This window comes from Mastomys coucha, unplaced genomic scaffold, assembly GCF_008632895.1.
Source record: "Mastomys coucha isolate ucsf_1 unplaced genomic scaffold, UCSF_Mcou_1 pScaffold20, whole genome shotgun sequence".
NCBI classification, from domain to species: domain Eukaryota; kingdom Metazoa; phylum Chordata; class Mammalia; order Rodentia; family Muridae; genus Mastomys; species Mastomys coucha.
In genome coordinates this window covers 141,825,842-141,839,067 of record NW_022196903.1, presented here as the reverse complement: position 1 = coordinate 141,839,067, position 13,226 = coordinate 141,825,842, and the positions used below count along the sequence as shown (strand labels likewise).

Below are 13,226 nucleotides of genomic sequence, written 5' to 3'. Positions count from 1 at the left end.
AAAACAGTCATGTCTGCATGACCTAATGGGTGCATGAGCTGCTGATAGCAGTGCTTGTATGTGGCTGGGAGGAAAGCAGGCTCCTCCTGAGGATGGATGGACCTCTAAGCCAGTGTGCTGACAATCCACAACTCAACACTCCAGAGGCTGAGATAAGAGGAAGGATATATATATATCAGGGTTATATATATATATATACATATATATATATATGTATATATATATATCCTGGGCTACATAGGGGAGATCCTGTCAAACAGGACAGGACAGGACAGGACAGGACAGGACAGAACAGAACAGAACAGAACAGAACAGAACAGGAGGGACCTGTAGCTGTCTAGTTAATCCTGAGTGCCTGTTTGTGCCCCCACGTCCCTTCACTTCTCATTCCTATCCCACCCAAATGGTGACAGCAGGTGTGTACGCCTGAGAGAATCTGAGGTGTTCTCAGAGGAGGCTGGGGTTGGTGCCGTGGGTCTGCTGGGTGCAGCCGGGTTATAGGGCTGACGGCAGAAGGCTGGTGCACTGCGTGCTCTGGGACCTTCAGCCTCTGACTGAGTCAGTTTCCTTGCTTCTCAGGGTTTTCTGCTTGGGCAAGCAACACCATTGACTTTCTTGAGCTCTGGATGACCACTATGGGATTCAGTCCCCCAAAGTATATTCAACAAGTTCTCATTAGTTCCTCTCTCTGTGTGTCTCTCTGTCTCTGTCTGTCTCAGTCTGTCTCTGTCTCTCTATATGTCTCTCTGTCTCCTGTCTGTCTGTCTGTCTGTCTGTCTGTCTGTCTGTCTGTCTCTCTCTCTCTCTCTCTCTCTCTCTCTCTCTCTCTCTCTCTCTCATATTTTCTGGAAACCCTAACATAGTAACCAAATGCTCCCTGAACCCAGCCATGAATTGTCAAGAATTTGCTCATATCAAATTAGTTTCTTCCATGAGTTAAAAAAAAAACAAAAACAACAACAACAACAACAACAAAAAAAAACAGATGGTTTAAATATGTTTTCAACAAATAAAGTCTGTGCTCTCCTTAATACAACAAACACTGACCAAGGAGCATTTTGTACTAGAAACTGAAAGGGGACACAGAGCAAAAGGCAGACTGTGTCTCTAAGATGCCTGCAGGAGACTGAGGGGATGACAAAGGCATATGAGTGTGGCACCCAAGATGAGAAAGAAGTGGTAGGCGAACAGGACAGGAGAGCTCACAGTGAAGAACTGGGCAAGGCACAAAGAGTTGTTCTTTTTTGTTTGCATGTTTGTTTTTTTTCGAGGCAGGGTTTCTCTGTGTAGCCCTGGCTGTCCTGGAACTCACTCTGTAGAGCAGGCGGGCCTCGAACTCAGAAATCCACCTGTCTTTGCCTCCAAAGAGCTGTTCTTAAGGGATATGAGTAGTAGGAAGCTGAGGCTAAGAGGTAGAGGCCACCTGTCACCCTACCTGTCATCCTACTTGTCACCCTACCTGTCACCTCATCTGTCACCCCCATGGAACTTACTCTCCCAAGAGGACAGGAAAGAGATCAGGCAAGTGTGGTCATATTTGAAGAAAGATAAAAATGCTGAGATAAGGCAAAACCAATATGAGATGTAAATGTACGACCTAGAGCTAATCCTATTCTTTGAAACAATCTGGGGACATCATATATGTTCCTAAACTTTAAGCTATAATGTTGTAAACCAGAAAATAACCACAAAATATAATAGGCTAAATGCCATTTCCCCTGTAAGGATGACAAATGGTTCTGGAGTTTTCTTAGGTAAAGGATGGTTGTTTTAAGGGAAATAGCCTTCTTAAATGTTTGAAGGAGGAATGTGTAGCTTTGGGGGGCATGAACTAGAAGACAGAAAAAACAAAGTGGTGGCCAGATAGAGGCAAGTTATCTGAAAGAGCCAGGAAGCATCCATAAAGCAAGATGCTGTCTAAGCTCTCAGCTTAAATTAACAGCAGAGTTTCTCTGGAGCATTTTGACATGCACCCCAAATATCCCCACCACTGATCATCACAAAGGAAAGTCACAGTCACCATTGTTTGGAAGGGATAGCTCCTGGAGAGGAAGTGTGTGGGCACTGAGGTGGATATGGTGATGCCAGAGATGGCAGTAGGGTATGATGGAAACAACAAAGCCACCTTACAGCATAAAGACATTCTAGAGAAGAACCAGACCTCTTAAACTTCTAGAGGCAAAAATGACATCCAGGACACTGTGGAGCAAGGTCTTCTTTTGATGTGAGTTTTCCCTCTAGATGCTTAATCCTTTGCTCATTTCCCTGCTTCCCCCACTGGGCAATACATGAGTGCTGTGGTGACAGTCTTGTTGATAGTTTGTCTTAGGGGTGATATGCTCAGATTCGGACATTTGTGTTGGTTTTCTAGTCCCTGAAAATAGATGGACAATTGGTGTACAGTGATAAAGCCTCCCAGGATGATCCTTTTCAGGATTTAGGAATTCCCACTCTGTCCTTGAATCCAGGGACTCCTGTGGCTATTCTTTTTAACAGAAGTTTCTTTCTTGTAGAGCCCTATCTTAGTAAGGTTTCATTGCTGGGAAGAGACACCATGACCAAGGCAACTCTTATAAAGAACATCATTTAATTGGAGCTGGCTTATCCATTATCAACAAGGCAGGAAACATGGCAGCATCCGGGCCAGCATGACACTGGAAGAGCCAAGAGTTCTGAAGGCAGTCAAGAGAAGACTGTCTTTCACAGGCAACTAGAAGGAGGCTCTCTTCACCACAGGTAGAGTTTAAGCATCGGATCTCAAAGCTCACCCCTACAGAGATGGACTTCCCACAAGGCCACACCTCCTAATAGTGCCACTTCCCATGGGCCAAGCATATTCACACCACCACAAGGACCATTAGTCTCATGGAGATCCAGCAGCAACACTGAGTGTGATGCTTGCCTCTACATCCCTGTACACTGTTGCTGAGGGCTGGCCGGCATGCCTTACCTCTCCTTGCAGGAAGCTCCAGGTCTCTCAAAGATGGAGCTATTTGTCTTTTGGATCCTTCTGATCTAGCACAGGGCCTGGGTATAAGTGAGTGTTTCCTGAAACACAGTTTAGCAGGGCAGTGTGTGCACTCCCTTCCAGATGATATGGCTCCTGCTCTGTATCTAGAAGCTTTCTGGCATGGCCAGGAGGGTTTCAAGTGGTGTGAATTTGTAGCTGGTAAGGTACAGTGGTTACTAAGCACTTATGAGATGGTGAGTGGGTGAGTGAGTGAGTGAGTGGGTGGGTGAGTAAATGAGTGAGTGAGTAGGTGAATGAGTGAGTGAGTGAGTAGGTGAATGGGTGAGTGGGTGGGTGGATGAGTGAGTTAGTGGGTGGATATGTGAGTGAGTGGGTGAGTGAGTGAGTGAGTGGGTGAGGGAGTGGGTAAATGAGTGAGTAGGTGAGTAGATGAGTGAGTGAGTAAGTGGGTGAGTGAGTAGTTGAATGAGTAGGTGAGAGGGAGAGTGGGTGAGTGAGTGGGTGAGTGAGTGAGTGGGTAGGTGAGTGAGTGTGTGAGTGAGTGAGTGGGTGAGTAGAGACTGATGTCTCCCACATGGTCTTGGTGAACAGTCTTTTTCCTATCACGTGCCTAGCTCTTGTGGGAAGGTGACCTCTGACCTCCTTCCTGCCCTGGTCAGGCAGGCATTTCCTAGGTTGCTGACTTAGTGGCTCCTTCACCGGTGCTGTATTCTACGGGAGCACAGTACAGGAGAGACAATGCTGCTGGAGCAAACATTTCCCCACACCTAGAGGTCCAGAAGGAAAACAACCATTTCTACTTAACTGACTACTTAAAGGTCAAGTGTTTCTATAAATAAGGTGAATATTTCTGTTGGTAGAAAGACATCAAGGGCAGCAAATAAGAGGCCTGGGTAGACTTTTTTCTTTTAGCACTTAGAATATTCCATGGGTGCAAGGCAGAGATACTTGAGCTGTGTTTGTACATACATTTATGTGCTGTTTCCAAAGTGCAGAATCCACTGTGCAAAATCTCACCAACTCTTGAGTTAGTCATGGACGGATGGGAGCATGCCTCTCCCTGCATTGGGTTTGGGTTGCTAAGGTTAGGGCCTCGGGGAGACATGAAATCATCTTCGTGTGTAGGAAGATGGGATGAGACATCCATGATACAAATGGGTCATTATATAGTGAAGCAAAAATCCACCCCCAAGCTGGGCTACACACAGTCTTTTGAGGTTAAAAAAAGGAATGTCAAGATGGAGATTATGGAAATCTACAAGAATGGGGTCCCCAGAGCCAGGCTTGTCATCCCCTCTGCTTTCATCTCTCCTAAAATTGGCTCATTACACTGTTGAAAGAATACACCATAGAACCAAGTTATGTTCCAAAAAGACTTTTAAAAGCATTGCCTTGAGCATGTGATATACAGGGCATCACCTTCCTCTACGGTTTTTGTATACTAAATTAGTTAAGTCAGCTTAGCAATTAGCTGGATCCAAGCAAGCGTCTGTCTTCCCTCTTTGTTGAAAGATGTTTCTGTGATTTCATTTGAATATGTTCATATAAAAATGTGTTATCATCTTAAACAGTTTATCCAGACAGGCTGCTGCGGGCATCTCCTGCCCTCTGTGACTCCATTGTGATCTCTTTTGTTGTTGCCTATTGCTCAACACGCAGGTGGTGAGGACGGTAATACTTGAAAGAATACCTATATTCTCATCAACTTGCAACAGAGCTGTAGGGCACAATAAAGAGCCAGGATGAGAGTTGATGTAAACAATGAGTTTGCACACCTGTGTCAGTTACACCCACCTACAGCATGGGGAGTGAGAAACCCTTCTGCAGGCTCCTGGTTATCTTTAGACATGGGTACAAACACAGCTTGTTGAGACTGTGCTAATAGGAAAGACAGCACAGCGGTTCTCAGAAGGTGAGCTAACGAACTATATCTATCAACCATATCTATGATGGTGAGCCTGTGCATCCCGCTTCCTCTGTTGTGATGAGCATGCTCTTCCTGCTTCCTCTGTTGCAGTAAGCATACATATCTTGCTTTTCAGTCGTGGTGAGCATACAGGTCCTCTGTTCCCCCTTTGAGTGAACATTCCTCCCACAAGGTTGGAGCATGGGCTTAGTTAGTTATTATAATCTGTCAACTTAAATAAAAAATGAAGCAAGTTGGACAGGCAGATTTTCTGAATAGTGCTGGCATTGATTTGGGAAAAACAGCATTGCTGTGCAGTTATACGTAACATAGTGAACTTCGGGCAAGTTCAAGGGGCTCGAGGCAAGGGAAGAACATTGGGAGGCTGCTATCAGATATTTTGGGAAAGTACTCCTTGGCTACAATGATTAATACCAAAAGTTGCATCAGTACAAAACTAAACAAACAATTGTATGAGAAGTACTTTTGGGGCCAGAGGCAATTTGGGGCAAGTGGCACCTGTAATGCCAGCACTCTAATGGCTGAAGTGGAAGCTGGGAAGTTGCCTCAGTGTTAAAGCCATGTGAGGAGCAGAGTTCAGATCCCAAGAACCCAAACAATGTGTCAGGAGGGTGTGGTAACTGTCTGTAATTCCAGCTCTGGAAAAAGGATACAGGGGATCCCCAGAGCAAGCTGGCTAGGGAGAACAGCCATTCTGCCAAGCTCTGAGTTTGATTGAGAGACTCTGGCTCAATGAATAATGTGTAAGAAAAATAAAGGAACATTCTGAGCGAACATTCATGCACAGGCTCCACATACGTGTGATCACGCACACACATGAAAACGGAAAGAGACAAGAATAAAAGAGGCAGGAAGTCTGCAAAGTTGGGAGGCACCCTGGGTTATGATGCAGAATGCTGTTTCAAAAGGGAAAGTCAATCAACAAGCAATGAAGCAGTTCTTCAGTATTGGGCGGCAGTGGCTTATGCATCAGTATCAGATGCACATCGCGGGAGCCCTTCCACCTAAGCTCAGGCTTCAGTCATGTCTCTTTGTGGGGCTGATACCTTTCTTTGGGAGTTTTGACATTTCTTTCATAAACTCCTTACTAGGTTCACTTTCTTAACCCAAGGCTGGCTGGGTTTGAGCCAAACCCTTTGGATAAAGGTGGGCACATGACCAAAAGATGACCAGCCATATCCAGGATAATTTTAACTTCATTTTAAAAATTTATCTATTTATTTATTCTTACATCCTGACTACCAGTTTCCCCTTCCTCCTCTCCTCCTAGTCCCTCCCCTAGTCCCTCCTTCCCCCTCCCCCATCCACTCCTCCTCCATTTCTCTCATGGATATCAACCAGTCATGGCATATCAAGTTGCAGTAAGAATGGACACCGTCTCTCCTATTAATGCTAGATGAGGCAACCCAATTGGAAGAAAGTTTCCCCAAAGCAGGAAAAAGGGTCAGAGACAGGACCTGCTCCCATTGTTAGGAGTCCCACATGAAGACCAAGCTACGTAACTGTAACATATGTGCAGAGGGCCTAGGTCAATCCCATGCAGGCTTCCTGGTTGGCGGTTCAGCCTCTGTGAGCCACTATGAGTCCAGGTTAGTTGATTCTGTGGGATTTCTTGTAGTCTATGACCCCTCTGGCTCCTATAATACTTCCTCCCCCTCTTCCACAGGATTCTCCAAGCTCTGCCTAATATTTGGCTGTGGGTCTCTGGATTTGTTTCCTTCAGTTGCTGGGTGAAGCTTCTCTGATGACAATTGGCACCAACCTATGAGTATAGCTGACTATAAGTAGGAATCATTTCATTGACTTGTTTTTTGGTCAGTTGTGTTTGGTTCCACCCTAGGTCTCTGGGCTATCCAGCCTCTGCCCCTTCTGGGCAATGTCAGGAGTGGGCTCCCTCTTATGGCTGGGGTCTCAAGCTGGACTGGTCATTGGTTGGCCATTTCCATAGTATCTGCACCATGTTTACTCCAGCACATCTTATAGACACGACAAATTGTAGGTTAAAGATTTTGTGACTAGGTTGGTGCCCCAGTCCCTTTCCTGAAAGTCTTGCCTGAACAGGAGCCAGTTCAGGCTCTGTAACTTCCATTGTTAGGAGTCTTATCTTGGGTCACCTAATAGACAACTGGGAGTTTCCACATGACTATTCTATACTTTGCATGACTTTTGTCATGTATGGCCAACACCCAAGGATAGAAGTACAAATTTACCTCCCCAAGCAGTACAAATTTTTCACTTCTTTTGCTAAATCATGTCGCCTCTGGATGTTAGTACTCTGTTTGAGTCATGACTGGTTTGAAAGGTAGAATCTCTTTCTCCTTCACATTTCTCATCCATTGGTTAATTAAGTATACATATATGTAGAGTGTCTATATCTCCTCTTTCCTCCTTCTTCTCTCCCTTAACTCCTTCCCCCACCCTCATCCCTATTTTTCTTCTTTTGTTGTTCCCTTCCTATATCTAGCCCTCAACAGAATTTGACCAGATATGTGGAAACAGGAGCCAGCTGTGAGGTGGGGTGGAAGTATAGGAAGTATAGAGGATGGAGAGAGAAAGAGAAAGAGAGAGAGAGAGAGAGAGAGAGAGAGAGAGAGAGAGAGAGAGAGAGAGAGAGAGACCTTGCCCCACAGGCCTCAAACCTTCAGTAAAGATCTGACAAAAGCTCTTCAAATGATGTAGACTAAACCTCAAAGTAAGGGGAAACTAGGCATGGTGACTTATGATTGTAACCCTTGCACAGGGGAGGTTGAAGCAGGACTGCAAGTTCAAGGCAAGGCTGGTCTGGGTTGCATGATGAGAGGGAAGGAAGGAAAGAAGGAAGGGTCAGGCCAAAGATGAACTACTTCAAGTTGACCATCTAGAGCCTGAAAATAACTGGATACTACATCTTTTTATTTAGAAATTCTTTCTGGAATTGAAAGACTTCTTCCAGTGTGTAAAAGTTCCATCTACATCTAAAGGACCAATTTTGTAGCTGCTTCTGCTTTCATGACTAAAACCCAAAACCATGTTGTCTTAAGACATCCTTCTCTTAGAGAAGTCTGTGTGACTGATGGTTTGTCTCCTATCAGAAGGTTGAGCAGAGCATGTTGTAGGAAGAATTGTAGGAAGAGGTCATGTCAACACTAGATCTCGGTGCAAACCAACCAAGATGGAAGCAGTAGCTGATGTCCCTCCCTCTGTGTGCAATTCATGCTGTGACTACTCAATTCATGAGTGAAACAAATGTGTCTGAGAGGTTGGCTTCAATATTTTTTCATTTAACCTTTCCCCCAATCAAAAGGACTTGAAGATGCATATGAGACCATTTTCAATACGATCTATGCCCTCCCCAGAGTACATTTGCATATGTGTAATTGTCAAGCACACAGTGTGGGACAGTGAATAGGAACACATAGTAAATGTTAGCTATAGGGATAGGGACAGATAGAAAAATAGAAAATAGAAGAATATACAAGAGTCAGAGCAGCAGTAAAGTAAGCTGTTAGGAAAGAGGGAACCCTCACTGAAAGAAGGCATACAAACAAGGCAGTAGCTGAGGCAGACTGCTGGTTCCCTGAGATTTCTGAAGCAATGGCCTCAAAGGGACCATGGGTTGCTCCATTCCCAGTCAGTCCTAATGCCTTCGCCACAGGTGTTAGGAAAACATTTTGAATACTTCTGTCCTGGGACTTAGATATGTCTTCCTCCTCTTAGGAGGCAGCTGCCTCCAGGAGACTTGATCTGAGTTTGGTATCTCTACATTTATTTCCAGCCTTGGCTGTGACTGGGTATACTGGCTGGTTTTGTGTGCCAACTTGACACAGGCTGGAGTTATCACAGAGAAGGGAGCTTTGGTTGGGGAAGTGCCTCCATGAGACCAAGCTGTGGGGCATTTTCTCAATTAGTGATCAAGGGAGTAGGGCCCCTTGTGGGTGGTGCCATCCCTGGGCTGGAAGTCTTGGGTTCTGTAAGAGAGCAGGCTGAGCAAGCCAGGGGAAGCAAGCCAGTAAAAAACATCTCTCCATGGCCTCTGTGTCAGCTCCTGCTTCCTGACCTGCTTGAGTTCCAGTCCTGACTTCCTCTGCTGATCAACAGCAATGTGAAAGTAAGCTAAATAAACCCTTTCCTCCCCAACTTGCTTCTTGGTATGATGTTTGTTCAGGAATAGAAACCCTGACTAATACACTGGGTGACTCACTTTGCTCAATTTTGGAGATCTGTAATGAATGTTCATTGGCTTGTGGATGAAAACTCAATGTTCCAATATCAGCTTTACATATAATATAGGGAAGGATGTAGTTACCATATAATTAACTCTCAACTACTTCGGAACCAGGGAAAATGCCATATATCAGATCACTCTGTTCCATCAATAAATAAGAAAACCTCCCAAACCGAAACCAAGGAACAGCACAACTAGTTAGAAATCCCATCTATATTCACAAAATATAAGGAATGTTTAAATGAAGTTGGTAGCTCTGTCCCAATAATTGACCTCAAATACTAGAAAATTTATGTACCTATGGAACTGTGAAAATTTTGACCTACTATGAAGGTCAAAAAACATGAAGAGGTATTTTCAGGTGTTGAGGCAAATTCTTGCTTGCAGTTCTCAATGATGGAGGTCACAATCCTATGCCATTTGATGATGAAGCCATTTTGAAACAAGCTGTCATTAGACAATGTCAACTTTGCTAAAGCATTATACACACAGGTGTACATATCCAGACACCTGTGACATCTATCACTAGGCGATAACCTGTCATCTATGAGGTCTGTCTTTGACCAAATGTTCTTATGTAGTCCATTAATATGTTTAGAAATAACAAATGTACCAGTTCAGTGGCTAATGCCAATGTTTACTCAAGTCTCCTTTAAATTAGGCTATACATAGGGATATTACATCATTTTAGCAAAGTACATGTTAGTCCACAGGTGACAATGGCTTCTAATCCTCTTAGCCCACACACTCAGCTGCCATACTGAGACCTGAGCTTCATATGCTCAACTTACCCAGCTCGCAGTTGCCTCTTTCAATCTTAGGGTTCAATGGAGAAATTTCCTTTAAAATCTAATTCTACTAAAAAATGTTGTGGCAAAGGAAACTATAAATACCTCTTAACACTAGCTATCATGAGAAATCTATGGAGTACCCTGATAATTTTTCATGTTAATGTGAATTTTCTATTGCTAATCCAGAGAGAGGTCTTTGTAATGGTGTCATAGAAGCTTCAGTAACTTGGCCGCCTTGGTGGGGAATACACCTTCTCCCCATCATAACAGATCCATTTGCAGCAGCTGTAGGAAGGATGTTCTTACCTTGGTGAGACATTTCTGTGGACACTGTTGAATGGAATGGATGCCCTGTGAGGAGACCCACAGCTTCCCTGTGATCTGAGTGGCAAGTCAGAAGATTATAGGATTATTAGCTTTTCTAACAGGCAGGCTGCCTATAAAAAGCAAGAATTGAGACCCTGTTGGCATTATTTTTCTTTAAATTATAAGTTCATTGAGAATACAGATTTCTAGATGTGTAACATACTTTATGACAAATGCTACAGAGAAATCACTTTAAAGACAATCCTTCCCTTAGGCCTCTGTATCTGGGCTGCCACTGAATGGTGCTATCCTTCCTCATCACAAATTATTCTGGAAATGTTCTCAGAGACCTGGCCAGAGGCTGGTGCCTTCATTGATTCCAGATCTGAGATCCAATCAGTTTAACTTCACAGTTGTCAGTCTCTCAGTATATGACACGGTGGCCACATAGGAAGTTTGTGTGGAAATAGTAGCCACATACCAATATATGACAACAGAAACATAATTTTTAATGTAGCAAGCAAAGTGCTAAGAAGAAAGCTGCTGCCCTAAGCTGCAGCTTCACTCTGGTCTGTGGTACAAGTCTTGAGGGTCTTAATCAGTTATTCTAAAATCCAGTGGGAAGTAAGTGAAGGTGAAGTGGGAAGCAGACGACGCTGAAGCATGTCTTCCATTATTTTTTCTGCATTTATTTAGGAAATGGGTTTGTGTTCATAGTTTTATCTTGGCAATTACTTGCTTAATTGTTTGGCAAGAAAGTGTTTGCAGGTCAAAGGTGCTCAAAAGTGCATTAATCCTCTTTATGTTTGTGTAAAAGTGTTAAAACAGATGTTTGTTCCTTCTTCAATTTGAGTTCCAACAACATGAATGGTTACAGCTCTACTTAATACAACTGAACACAAACTACACCCATGAGGCATATGGAATGAACATAAATGAATATACATGATGTCTGAGACTCTGTAATGACAGCATGAGGCATCTGGACTGAACATAAATGAATATACATGATGTCTGAGACTCTGTAATGACAGTTGACAAAAGAAAAACATGCTAGTTATAAGCCCACACTATAAGCTCAGTACTCTAGAAGCTGAGGCAGGAGGAATGTTCATTTAAGGCCAGCCTGTGCTACATAGTGAGCTCTGGTCTTAAAATCCAAGATGAAGAAAGATAAAGAAGGAAGCTATGCAAGCAAACGTTAAGGCAAAACAAACACACAATAATGCAACAATAACAATCTTCTTGCAATTTAACTGCTCTGGGATTTGGGTGGCGTTACTACAATGGTAGCATGGTAGAGTGCTGGTGGTGAACCTGGGCCTATGGGTAGTATCCTGGTGATAAGAAGGCCTGTAGCCACAGTCATGCAGCTGGGTTTGTAGCTGTACACTTATTGTTATTCCTGAATGAAACAAACGTTATTGGCATTCTGCAGATTCCAATTGCTTTATACTCTGCTGAAGAAATGAGAAGACTTTTGGTAAAAACCTATGGCTTTTAGGATGTTGAACACTGGTTTAGGATAAGACTGCCTTTAAAATTAAGACTATTTTCAATTGGGTTTTATTGCTAGTATTAACCTCATTTCCAGTGATTTACAATCTGTGCAGATGAGGAAAGTCATTTGATAACTGTTGAAACTCTAAAACGCCTCTTATTAATCCAGAAGAATTAGTAAGAAAGTTGTCTTGAGAGACTTGAAGAGCAGTAAGGATGACTGACAGCTCTGCAGCTGCTAGAGTCCTTCCCACAACTCTACAGGGAATCGTACCCTCAAAGTGGCCAGCAGAGGAAAGGCCAACGCCATGACAAGCCAGGACTGCAGAACTGTGGAAAGGGGCCAGTGTGGGCTCAGCAGACTTATCCCTCCATGCCTGACCCCACTACTGACCCAGAGCTCAGTGTCCCTTTTGCATTCAGTGCCAGAATGGCTGTGAGAACTAAGGGACAGACTTCAGTTTCTGGAATCTCTGGGATCTCCACTAAGTGCCCAGGTGTAAATGATTTCTGTCATAATTCTTGACTGCTTTCTTCTGCTGTTCCCTCTTGTTTTCCCCCAAGAGCCTTGTGAGGGTGTCCAGAGGCCGTGGCATGGGAGAGGACACGTGGCCCGAATGCTGAGCAGACCTGGTAAGTATCTAGTTGCCTTTGAGAAAACTGGATACTGAGGAGACTTGTAATGCTCTGAACAAGCCTCCCCCCTTAACACTAAGTGCTCTTGTTTTGGAAAATATGGCTGTGTTTTAGAATTGGTGAGGGATGTTTATTCTAGAACCTTCTCAGATACCAAAATACAATTCCCTCTGTACTGTAAATCACCTCTACAATTATAAAACCAATATTCTGTAGCATACACAAGTAGCTAGCATGCTGCTGTGATTTTAGGGAAACAAGTTCAGAATAGACAGCAGGTTTTCCCCCAACTATTTTTCTTTGAAGCTCATGGATACAGAGGACAGACTTTAATTGTTCATTAAATCATATAATCAGTCTCATCCTACCACTGTGATGGACATGGCTCTTTTACATTTTTATTACATTTATCTTTTGTATGGGAATGGGGCATGGGTATATCAAGATACAAGTGTGGAGGTCAAAAATGATCTACAAGCACCAGTTTTTGTCCTTCACCACAGTGGTCCCAGGAGTCAAACTAAAGTCATCAGTCTTGGCTGCAAGTGTCTTTGCTCACTAAGCTATATCATTAGTCTGTCACTAGTATTTTAAAGTGAATTGTTGTTAGAAAGTTTTTAAATTTCTGCTTTTGCTTCTGGCATGGAAGAGATAGTAATGCAGTGATTATCCATAGACATGATACCAAGCTAAAAGGGCATTTAGAAGCTCAAGGCTATTTAAAAGTAGAATAAGTCTTGAGACCAACAGGCAGAGGATGACTGGCTTAAACCAGACAAAAGTTTTTCCTCACAGAAATAAGTTTAAAGTTTGAAAAAAAATCTATTAAACTGCAAAGCACAAATTTGCTTTGAAAATGGGGAACCATTCTAGCTATATTATTTCTCTTCT

General features: G+C 43.4%; 1 long non-coding RNA gene across 1 annotated transcript; it reads left to right on the top strand.

Annotated features, from left to right (window-relative positions):
- Positions 1–2,038: 2,038 nt before the first annotated feature.
- LOC116099822 lies at positions 2,039–12,557 on the top strand. The gene is made up of 3 exons (XR_004122395.1): positions 2,039–2,224; positions 2,514–2,736; positions 12,264–12,557. It is a non-coding gene; the product is annotated as an uncharacterized LOC116099822 (long non-coding RNA).
- The last annotated feature ends 669 nt before the right edge of the window (positions 12,558–13,226 follow it).